Here is an 11,153-nt window from a genome sequence, read left to right as displayed (position 1 = left end):
GAATTCATATCAGGATAGGAAGTTGAACTGGAGACTGTGTTTTTGTTGCAGTATTCTGATAAAGCAGAATGAAACTAACTTTTTACGAGAATCAACAGCACTTCAGCTTTTTCCAGTTAACCAGGCAAACACATTTTAAAATGAAAAAAGTCTAACACAGAAATGTTATATGTGGTGTTTTTAAAATTGTTTTTATTAAACCCCACAGTAGTGCAATAGTGCAACACAATATATTATTTTAACAGGCGAGAAGGGTGTTTTATTTAAAAGAAAACTAACTAGTGAATACATTTTATTCAACATTTTTGAACGAGACATCGCATTTTTATCATTATTGTTTATTTTATTAAATTTAGGGCATTTTTGACAGACCATCCGGCTGTCAAAGAGCAGTGACTGACAGCGACAACTAACCTCTTAGTGGTTAAGTTCAGCCTATCTTCCAATTTGATTAGATAGCGCATTTTAAAAGGCGTGGTCAACATTGTCATACTGCTCTCCTATTGGTTTAGATTTCTGTCACTCACTTGAGTTGGAGTCAACCTCGTCTCGAGCGGAGAAAGTATAATGAAGATGCAAGAAGGAGCTGGTGGCGGTGTTGAATTAAGGAAGTTTATGAAGTAGCGAAGCGGAATCTGTTTACTTTTCTTCCCGGGAACGAAAAAGGACAGTGACCCCTGGAAACCGACAAGATAGCATGCCAGTAAGTGAGCGGTAACTATCTCGGTTGGTTGTTGTAGCGCTGTAGCCCGGGAGCTAGCTGGCTAGCTAATATGGATGCAGCCGAGGTGACAGCTCCGAGTCATTCAGCATGCCGCGAGAGAGAGAGCCGTGACGGCGGAGGATTAATTCACACTCTCTGATTCACGCCGTCGTAAAAATCCGACAGAACAAATCCACAGAAGCTGCTGATTTTCACTCCGAGCGACGTTTATATCGTCATAAAATGTATGTTTCCTCTTTATGTCAGTCACAAACCAGACTGTGGTCAACAAAGCTGAGCGGTTCAGGCACAAGTGTAGTTTCCGATTAGATCAAGATTAACTAAAAACAATTTATGGTGGGGCATTTTATGTTGGATTAGAATATTTCTTTTGAGTTGAAACTGTTTTTATTGATGATTTCTTTGTGAAAAGTGCAGATGTTGTACCTGACAGCAGTGTGTGGGTGTGTTGGGGGTTTCAGGTGCGTTTTATTTGTGTTTTTCAGCAGCAGCAGGTTAGATAAGATGGTTTTAACATGCTGTCACGTGAAGCAGATTCCCCTTACGCCTCCCTGACAGATCAGGGGTTTCCCGAGTGAGAGGTGTGAGGATTTACACACACGTTTGACATTCTGGAGTTGTTTGTGTCTCAAAGTATTCATTACAGACCCGTGTGTGTGTTTGCCTGACACTAGGGAGATGTTTAGCTTATAGGGATTAATAGATTTTTTTAGGGGGCTGTTCTTTTGTAAATAAACATAAAAAACAAACCAAGGACATTCAAAATGCAGTTCTAAAATTCTGTTATCAGGACAGGCTATCCAAACTAACCTGGCTCTATGTGAAATTGTAAACAACCCCTGAACCTCATAACTGGTTGTAACATCATTGGAGACAACTGAAGTTAGTGTTTGTTATAACTGTAATACGTCTCACATCACCGTGGAGCTTATTTGTCCTCCTATTCAGCCACACTGGTGGGTTCACCGGCAAGCACGGCCAGTTTTAAGGTGATTCTGCAGCTCAGACTGTAATCAGACCTGAATCATTAATCAAACTAAACTCCGCTTCCTTTAAAATGTGGTTAATCACAAGAGGTCAGGCACTTTTTCAACAAAGGACTTTGTTTGTTTAAATCAGGAGTAGACAGTCCTGGTCCTGGAGTGCTGCTATCCAGCATGTTTTAGTTTTTTGCTGTTCCAACACATGATTTAAATCAGTGGGTAATTAACATGCTTCCGTAGAGCTTGATAACTTGGTGAACAGGTAAATCCACCATTCAAATAGGCGTGTTGGAGCTTAAACATGGATAGTGGCACTTAAGGACCAGGGGTCTCATTTATCTAACATTGCGTAGAATCCTTACTAAAACCGTTCTTAAGTTCAGCAAAAAAAATTTGATTTGTGCCAAGTAGGTTTGTGACCTATACATGGAGCACGCACAGCTGCACGCAATCTCCGCTTCATAAATCGAAGACTAACGAGAATGTTTCTCAGCTGCATTTTAGTCACATCCCGCCCTCACCACGCCCACTTACTGCCATAAATAGTCAATGCAATGTGCCTTGTGGATCTCATGCATATACATAAGCCGACTTGTTGCAGCATTTCGATCACGACCGCAGATCAAGAAAGCGCCATTTCACAGAGGCAGAAATTCAGGTACTTGTGGGTGAGGTGGAGAAATGAGAGGAAGTGATTTTGCAAAACAAATAAGAGAAAATCCACGGAGTGGCACAGCGTTGCTGAAGCCGTCAATGCTGAGTTCTTCAGAGAGATCTGTGGTGGATATAAAAAAAAAAGATCCTATCAGGATTCGATTCCCAGACTCCCGGGTGAAAGTCACGCGCGCCAACCAGTCAGCCAAACGGTGATGTCCCTTGTCCAACTTGCCAGGGCACATGATCAGTCGGGTCACAGTGACAGGACACACACACTGTCACAGACGCATGACATTCTGTCTCAATCTGTCCCCCTGCTGATTTTCTGCCTTCCGTATTCTGCGCTTCAGTCTGTGTGTGTGTGTGTGTGTGTGTGTATGTGCGTGTGGGGGGTCTTGTTCTGTGTGAAAACGAAGCAGTACAAGTGATGATGCTGCAGGATTTCATAATTTTGTCCTTCTCAGCAGCAGCACTGCAGGTGCTCTCCATGTCCGACATGTGCGTAAGCAAGGTCCTTAGTCAGCTTAAAGTTGCGCACATTTTTCCGCTAAGTTTTCTTTCATAAATCCCAAAGTTTGCGTGGAAAGTTGCTTACGCAGTTTTCCGACCCCGTCTTGTACGTAAGCAAGCTTGATAAATGATGCCCCTGCGACCTTTCCTGAAGCGCAGAATACGGAATGCAGAATATCAGCAGGGGGACAGATTGAGAAAGAATGTCATGCGTCTGTGACAGTGTGTGTGTCCTGTCACTGTGACCCGACTGATCATGAACCCTGGCTACTTGTATAAGGGAGATCTCCATTTCAGTGACTGGTTGGCGCGCAACTTTCTCCTGGGAGTCTGGGGATCGAATCCCGATTGGACCTTTTTTTTTTTTTATATCCGCCCCAGATCTCTCTGAAGAATTCACAACATTGACGGCTTCAGCAACGCTGTGCCACTCTGTGGATTTTCTATTTGTTTTGCAAAAGCACTTCCTTTCATTTCTCCACCTCACCCACAAGTACCTCAATTTCTGCTTCTGTGGAATTGCGCTTCCTTGATCTGCCTTCATCTACCGTCGCCATCGTCATTGGTGGAGCGCTGCAACAGCCGGCTTATGTATATGCATAAGATCCACAAGGCACATTGCATTGACTATTTATGGCAGTAAGTGGGCGTGGTGAGGGCGGGATGTGACTAAAAGCAGCTGAGAACCTTTCTAGATAGTTTCTGATTTATGAAGCGGAGATTGCGTGCAGCTGTGTGTACTCCATGTTTGAAAGATCACAAACCTACGTGGTCTAAGTACTTTTTTTTGCTGAGCTTAAGTACAGTTTTAATAAGGATTCTATGCAGTGTTTGATAAATGAGACCCCTGGATAGGCTACTCCTGGTTTAGGTGGTTTAAACGAAATCATTAGAAAACTACATGTTGTATTTACTGTTTTTTTGTGTCTGATATTGAAATTTGTTTGCAGAACTGGAACTTTTAAGTGTAATAAAAAGAGAAGTAAAAAGTAATGTTTCAGTAGACAAATACCGTTGACAGTACTGTGTGTGCATTTGAAGTGGCGTCCATGGCTGCTGGTGTCTCCGACCTCTTATTGCTGTTTGACATCAAAGCTCATAAGGCCACTAAGCGGAAACATCATGCTAGCTGTGCTGTCATACTGCATCACAGAAAGGCACCCACGCCAGAGTGTTCATAGAGTTAACTAATTTGCATCTGCACACAAATCGGTGGAACGTATGGAGTTTCCTCAGCAAAAGTATTCGTAGTTTGTTGTATCTGATGTTGTGCAGCTTATTGTCTACATTCGAAGTGGTGTTCAAGGCTGAACATTCAGCGAGTTATCTAATACCGACAAATAATCTGAGAGGAGAAAAAAAGTGTGCAGAAAAGCAAGTGTTGAGTTTCTTACTCATAGTCTCCTTGGGCACAGCTGCTTCAGGGAAGACAGGAAGTTGAAGGGACAGAGATGCATCAGTGGCTTGGAGGCAAAGGCGAAGAGAGCGTGGGCTGCTCTAAGACGATGCCTCCTTGTCAGATCACTTTGCACCAAAACCACACACACCAACACAAGCCAGAGACTGTTGTCATGTCTGCTCCAGGCCATTCTCTGTTTTACACAGAAGCAGAGAAAACAGAACCTCAACAACAATCTGACTGACCCTCCTCTCCAGAACCCCTGAATAGACCTTACAAGGGAGGCTCAGGAGGATGATTCTGATTCCCACTTGTAACACACCCTGCGGCCCCCCTTTTTAAATAGGGGGACCACCACCCCAGTCTGCCAGTGCTGTGGAACTGCCCCAATGTCCGCGCGATATTGCAGAACTGCATCAGCCCTATGGCATCCAGAGCCTTAAGAAACTCTGAGCAGATCTCATCCACCCCCCAGAGCCTTGGTACCAAGGAGCTTTTTGACAACCTCTATGACCTCAGCCCTAGAGATTGGAAAGTCCAACCCAAAGTCCCGGACTCTGCTTCCTCACTATAGAAGATGTGCCGATGGGATTGAGGAGGTCTTCGGAGCACTCCGCCCACTGATCCACAACGTCCTGAGTCGAGGTCCGCAGCACACCATCCCCACTATAAACAGTGATGGTAGTGCACTACTTTCCTCTCCTGAGGCGTTGTATGGTGGACCAGAATCTCCTTGAAGCTGTACAGAAGTCTTGTTCCATGGGCTCACCAAACTCCTCGTGTGCCTGGGTTTTTGCCTCCGCGACCACCCGAGCCACATTCCACTTGGCCTGCTGGAACCCGTCAGCTGCCTCTGGAGTCCCAGGGGGCAAAAAGACCTGATGGGATTCTTTCTTCAGCATGACAGTATCTCTAACCGCCAACGGGTTCTGGAGTTGCCGCCACGACAAGCACTGACAACCCTGCTGCTACAGCTCTGGTCGGCCGCCTCAACAACGGAGGCATGGAACAGGGCACCTTCAGACTCCATGTGCCCCGCCTCCCTCAGAACGTTTTGGAAGTTCTGTCTGAGGTGAGAATTGAAGCTTCTTCTGATAGGAGACTCTGCCAGACATTCCCAGCAGACCCTCACAATACGTTTGGTCTGACTGGCATCCTCCTCCACCATCGGAGCCAACTCGCCATCAAGTAGTGGTCAGTTGACAGCTCCGCCCCTCTCTTCACCCACGCGTCTAAGATATGTGGCTGCAGATCAGACGAAACAACAACAAAGTCGATCATCGAGCTGCGGTCTACGGTATCCTGATGCCTGTGAAACAGTGTGTATTAAACGTAAAATATGAAATATTACTTAGCTGAGTGAAAGAAAATGTCTGTAACCGGCAGAATGCTGCTGTGTTTGCTAGCTCGTAGTCCTCTTTATGGACTATTTTAAATGATCAGTCGCTTGTTTGCTTGTTTTGAGGTTTGGATCAGAACCTCACTCCACAGAAACGGCTTCTCTCTCCTCTGCTGTAGGACTTCTGATCACCAAATAACCATTATAACCATACTGACCTGCACTTGTCACTTTGTTTCTCGTGTTTATTATCAATCTTATTTTTATTTTTGGTGCGTCCTATTTTTCACTTTCTTTACTCATATGTTTGCACCTTTCCACCCAATCAAATCCTTAATATTATGAGACTCTCCCTTACTTGGCAACCAAACACGATTCTGATTCTAGGTAATGCTGTTATTAGTGGATCTATTTTTTCCTAGTGTTGAAGGCGTCATTAGGGTCGTGTCACACTAACCAGTGGTTGAATGCAGCTGCAGCCTGTTTCACAGGAAAAGGCAGCTGTGGCAGCCCAGTCCCTCATGAAACTACCCTCTTCTTCCCTCCATTAGGCCCACATTCTCACTGGTCCACTCACTTCCCTAAAAAAAGAGAAGGTTCCTAAATATGTGTGTGGTAGGAAATGAGGTAATCGGCAGGGAGGGGATGTGAACATGAGTAAACGAGCCTATTTATTCACTCTTATCTCTCAGCTGGTGAGTTTCACATTACGCCCTGAAATAGGCTGTTCTTGGTGTTTCGTGGGTGTGTTTCAGCATTGGGGCATTAGTAGCTGGTAGGCTTTTATGTTTCACATATGTGTGTGAGGACTTACAGTGTAACAGGAGTGTTTCGAAACTCGCCAACATGCGTGTGGTGAAACGGGTCTTCAGAAGGAGTTAAAAATAAGCTCCTTTAGACGAGCGGGCCAGCCTGTCTGGCTGTGTCAGAGTTTAGCTCCATGGCGTAGGTGGAGGTTCAGCAGGAATGAGCTGGCTCACAGGAACTGGTTTTGTCGAACTGAACTTTGAATAACCACACATTCTCGCACTCGCTTGTGCAACACGACACACACTCTCCATCACACCACGTCGCTGCTCTCAGCAGGGCTTAGCCCGGGTGAAAAACGCAGTAATTCCCTGAGCTTCCTTAGGAAGTTGTTTGTGGAAGTATCTTTCTGTGTTTCATGTTTCTGAGGCTGGACGAGCCAGCTGGTCTGGGCCGAGCAAAGCCTAATGAACTCTCAGCACGATCCAGTGAGCCATCGTTTGAGCCTGTCCTTCTCATCAGGTGGACCAACCTTTGAAATCTTGCGCAACAGCTCAGCCATAAAATGTCTTACGAGGCACGCTCACATCCATTTTTGCCGTTTTTGTTTGGATTCAGTCTGCTTCTGCTGAAGGTCTTAGCTGTTGTACATGTTTGCTGGTTTTTAGCTAAAACTTGTTCTAATGTTACAGAAAAGTAAGTACAAAGCAACAGGAGTGCTCTATTGTTGTTAGATTTCGTCAAAGTGGCTGGTGTGTGACTTATTTGGTCTCTTCTGCACATCCATCCTTCCCTCTCTTCGCCTGAGTGGTCTCCGCTCCATTCATCATCCCGCTCTGCCTGCAGCATAGTTTCTGTTCGTCGGGTTCCTTCTTATTCATCCCTGCTTCTCTGAACTCGTCCTTAGTGCTGGCTTGTTTTGTCTCATGTACGATGATGCTGTGTTTGTGTGCTAATTGATTTCACTTGCAGTCTGTTTGCTGGACAAAGGAGGAAGACAAATATGTCCCTAATGTAATTACATGTTCTAGGGTACTCAGAAAGTGATTAGTGCAGCGTTTGCCTATGCCTGCAGCATGTCAGTGAACATTACTTTTGAAAATCAGATTATCTCTGTTCCTTTTAACATTAATGAGTCGGTTTATTTTTAGGTCCAGTTGTTCTCGGTACTTGTGTGAAAAGATAAATGCTCTAAAGCCGAGGTTTTCAATTCTGGGCCTCGAGGGTTGGTATCCAGCATGTTTTAGTGGTTTCTCTGCTCCAACACACTAGATTCAGTGGTTGAATCACCTGTGCAGCAGCTCTGCAGAAGCCTGTTAATCACCTGCTGATTGAAATCGAAGCAGGTTAAAACTAAAACGTGCTGGACCCTCCAGGCCCGGAATGGAATACCCCTGCTCTAAAGTTTAGTGCAGATTTAGTCCTACAGCTCAAGCAGTGTTATTTTTTCATTGCGTGAAGATTCAGACAGTTGTGTTTATATGTAGAATGGAACATTCAGCATTGTGGCATGAAAAACACATTTATGTTTCCATTTTAATTTGAGCTTCTTTCATTTGTAGAGTGCTGCTATGTAGTCTTTTTTTTTCTAGGCTTAGGAAGATCTCTGAGTGACTAAAACAACCTAAAGGGTCTTTTTTTGGCAACCATGAAAAATAGGGCTGCACAATATATCGCAAATATATCGTTATCGCGATATCAGCAGGCGCAATATGCATATCATAAAGAACAGATAAATATCGTAATGAATGGTCAGCTCAAGTCTTTGCTAAACATAATGCATTCTGTCAAATGGAAGCATGACGTTTTTTTAACAAGTCAAATGAGATCTTCACCTATTTGGCCAATTGGGTGGGTTTTCATTGGTTAGATGCCCTCCCCCGAGGCGGACGGCACTTAATTTTGATGGTTAGCAAACACCTGAGTTAGCTTTGTTCTGCTCTTTCTGCTCATCCTGCTTTTCCCGGGATCCACTGGTTGCCTTTTCTTGTACATTTTCTTTTTCCCTTTCCTTACATCTTTTGCTTTTGTCATTTTAATGATTTTGTAGTCATTTATTATTTATTTGTCTTTGATTATTTTTGTTCCTGAGTTAAGTTTTTATTTATTGCAAGTAATATCGTCATCGCAATATTAATCACTGTTATCACATATCACCCTAATAGCCCTAATAAAAAAACTATTGGTTAGCATTTCAAAATGTAAAGAAACATTTTTGATTTCCTTCCGTTTTAGTTTCCTTTAGCCCATGTGTGTCAGACAAAAGGCCCGCAGAGCATTTTTATGTGGCCCGCGAGAGAAATATCAAAAATATATTGAAACTGACCGGCTGACCGATTTTACCACAAAGACTACAGCTCCCATGATGCTTTGCGATATTAGCGCGGAGCCGAAGCGCCCCCTCCTTTGTGTTTTGTCCAGCGTCTGCTGCCGGTGTCTGCAGCTCCGCTGTCTCGGACAAACTAAGCACTCCTCTCACTCAGCGCCGAGTTTACTCAGCCCAGGAACTGAGATTTTAACCGCTCAGTAATGTGTTCACGACTGAAAGGGAAAGTTTTCCAACTAACTTCCAGACAAAGCTGATGTAACTCCAGCGAGCAGCAACACGCTCAAATCAGCATGACTCTGTGGCTGCTGTAGTTTTTATTTTTCCTCTGGTGAGCATCACAGTCAATCAGTGGAGCAAACTGAGCTTTAAATATGTTGGTTTTAAGCTCTTTTTCTGCTCCAACACATGAAAGTTAACAGGTGAAATGTTGCATTTTCATTTAAGATGAAATGATATTTTTATTTTGTTGTTGGCCCGTGAGAAAAGATTTAACCTACAGTAAACAGGAAGTGGAAAGGCTGCAGATAGATGAATAGAATAGAAAATCCCTTTATTGTTCCTCAGTGGGGAAAGCTAGACGTCACAGCAGCAATGACACTTATTACAGGAGAAAAAAAAGGAGATTAAAAAATAAGAAAAATGAATAAACAACAAGAAAACATAAATCCTGAATAGATTTTAAAAATGCTGAATATACCACAAGTAATGAATACCACTGATGCCTTTTATTTAAAACTGACTTGCTCGTGTGTAATTTGGTTATTCCACATTCAGTGTTAATGCAGAAATAAGTTTGTTTCCAAATTAAAAGGCTAAAAATTGCATATATGTTGATAAAGAAAATGTGCAAATTTGCCGTCACTTTTTCAAAAAATATTAAGTTTGGCTCGCAACTTCGTCCCAGATTAGATTTTCATTTCGGCCCCATGTGAATTTGAGTTTGACACCCCTGCTTTAGCCCCTGAAGCACTGGGCTAGCCCGCCATGGACGGTTCATGCATAATGTGAACTGGGCTCTACAATATGGTGTACTATCTAATCTATTCATGTTTCCTGAGAAATCAGTGTGAACTCTATAGGAATTGGCTAATTTATTTCTGGCCCACAGTCACTGTTTAGTGTGTTTTGATGCTTTTTCCTGCCCTACAGTTCTTCCCACATCTTTCTGTTGGATCACTTTCCTCATACATGATATTTATTTAATTACTCAAGCTGTACTCCAGTATTTACTTGCTGCTTTAGCAGGAAACAAACCTTTGCAATGGGAAGCGGCTAGCCTGCTCAGATAGTCCAGCCTGCCCCTTGTCCCCCTGGACAGAGGTGAGGGGTTAGACGTTCCTCTGTAGGAGGACTGACTCGTCCAGTTTAATCACAGCTTTATTAAAATTACATTTGATAGTCCTGTCCTCTTTGTTCTCTCTGCATCAGTTAGAAAGGACGGAACAAGAGGCATTCACAGAGGACTAATTTCTCTAAATGGAGGCTTTTCTGCTTTATATTTCTTCCTCATTACATGAGTCACTGTCTCCCCCCCCCCCCCCCCCCCCCCATTGCTGCCAGTGGTACAGTCCATAAATAGACACCTGGCTGCAGTGGAGGGACCATGCAGCAGCAGCAGCAGCATTACACAAAGTAAAAGATGCTTGAGAGGCTGAAAAGATTTTGAACGGAAAATGTTCTCGTCTGGTTAGTTTGACAGCCAGAGCAGCGTGTGGCTGAAACACTAATCATCCTGGTGGAAGTGGGAGAGTTAAATTATGCAATCTGTGGTCCCAATTCTGAGCACGATTTCTTTCCATTACAAGGACTTATTCCTCCCACCGTCTGTCTCAGCCTCCATCACCAGACACACCAAACATGGACTCGTCTTCTGCATCCAACAGCTGATGTAGATTTTCTTTAACTCGCGCAGACACAACACAGGTGCTCAAGGGAAAACTCCAGATCAAATAAGCAGTCAGCTCCTGGATGGATGGCTGTGGGATTCCTGAAGGAAAAATCCTCAACACTTTCATTTGAGGACTTGTCCCAAGAAGTAGATCTGTGCACCCAGAGCGACATCACATGTTTAGTGGGAGATTCCTGGACTCCTCTAATCAACGTTCAGATGGATGGATAGGGGACTAAAGAAGTCCCTATCCCTTGTCGTGCCTTTGTTTGGTGCTACCAGCATCCTGCAGCATGTCTTCTGGAGAAGCTGGAGAACATGGACTTACTGTGCTTGTGCTGTGAGTTGGTTTAGTGGATCACATTAGCTTTTACTCATTAGGGATGTCTTTAAAATCCACCGGGATGAAACTGACACTTGGGAGTCCTCATCTCCTATATGTCTCCTCTGCTTTTGCCCCTTCTGCTGATGAGCAGATGTTCCTGCAGAAGCTTGTTACTGAAATGGTGAACGTGAACATTCAGTGTAGAAGCTGAGCTTCATGCGTCTGAGCTCTGAGGAGAGAGGGGTGGTGGTA

At 43.9% G+C, this 11,153-nt stretch overlaps 1 protein-coding gene across 4 annotated transcripts in view; it reads left to right on the top strand.

Moving 5' to 3' along the window:
- Window positions 1–353: 353 nt before the first annotated feature.
- hycc1 (hyccin PI4KA lipid kinase complex subunit 1) overlaps window positions 354–11,153 on the top strand; it is a 32,791-nt gene continuing 21,991 nt past the window's right edge. For 3 of the 4 annotated variants that reach the window (XM_054744641.2, XM_054744651.2, XM_054744649.2), the window contains exon 1: window positions 354–703. The gene's annotated coding sequence lies outside the window, so the exon portion shown is untranslated. Of the gene's footprint in view, window positions 704–734; window positions 949–11,153 lie in introns of those variants that run through there. The other variant, XM_054744647.2, reaches the window with a different exon arrangement.

This window comes from Nothobranchius furzeri, chromosome 11 (assembly GCF_043380555.1).
Source record: "Nothobranchius furzeri strain GRZ-AD chromosome 11, NfurGRZ-RIMD1, whole genome shotgun sequence".
Taxonomy (NCBI): domain Eukaryota; kingdom Metazoa; phylum Chordata; class Actinopteri; order Cyprinodontiformes; family Nothobranchiidae; genus Nothobranchius; species Nothobranchius furzeri.
Note: the sequence above shows the minus strand (reverse complement) of the source record. Positions and strands in the feature narration are given on the sequence as shown.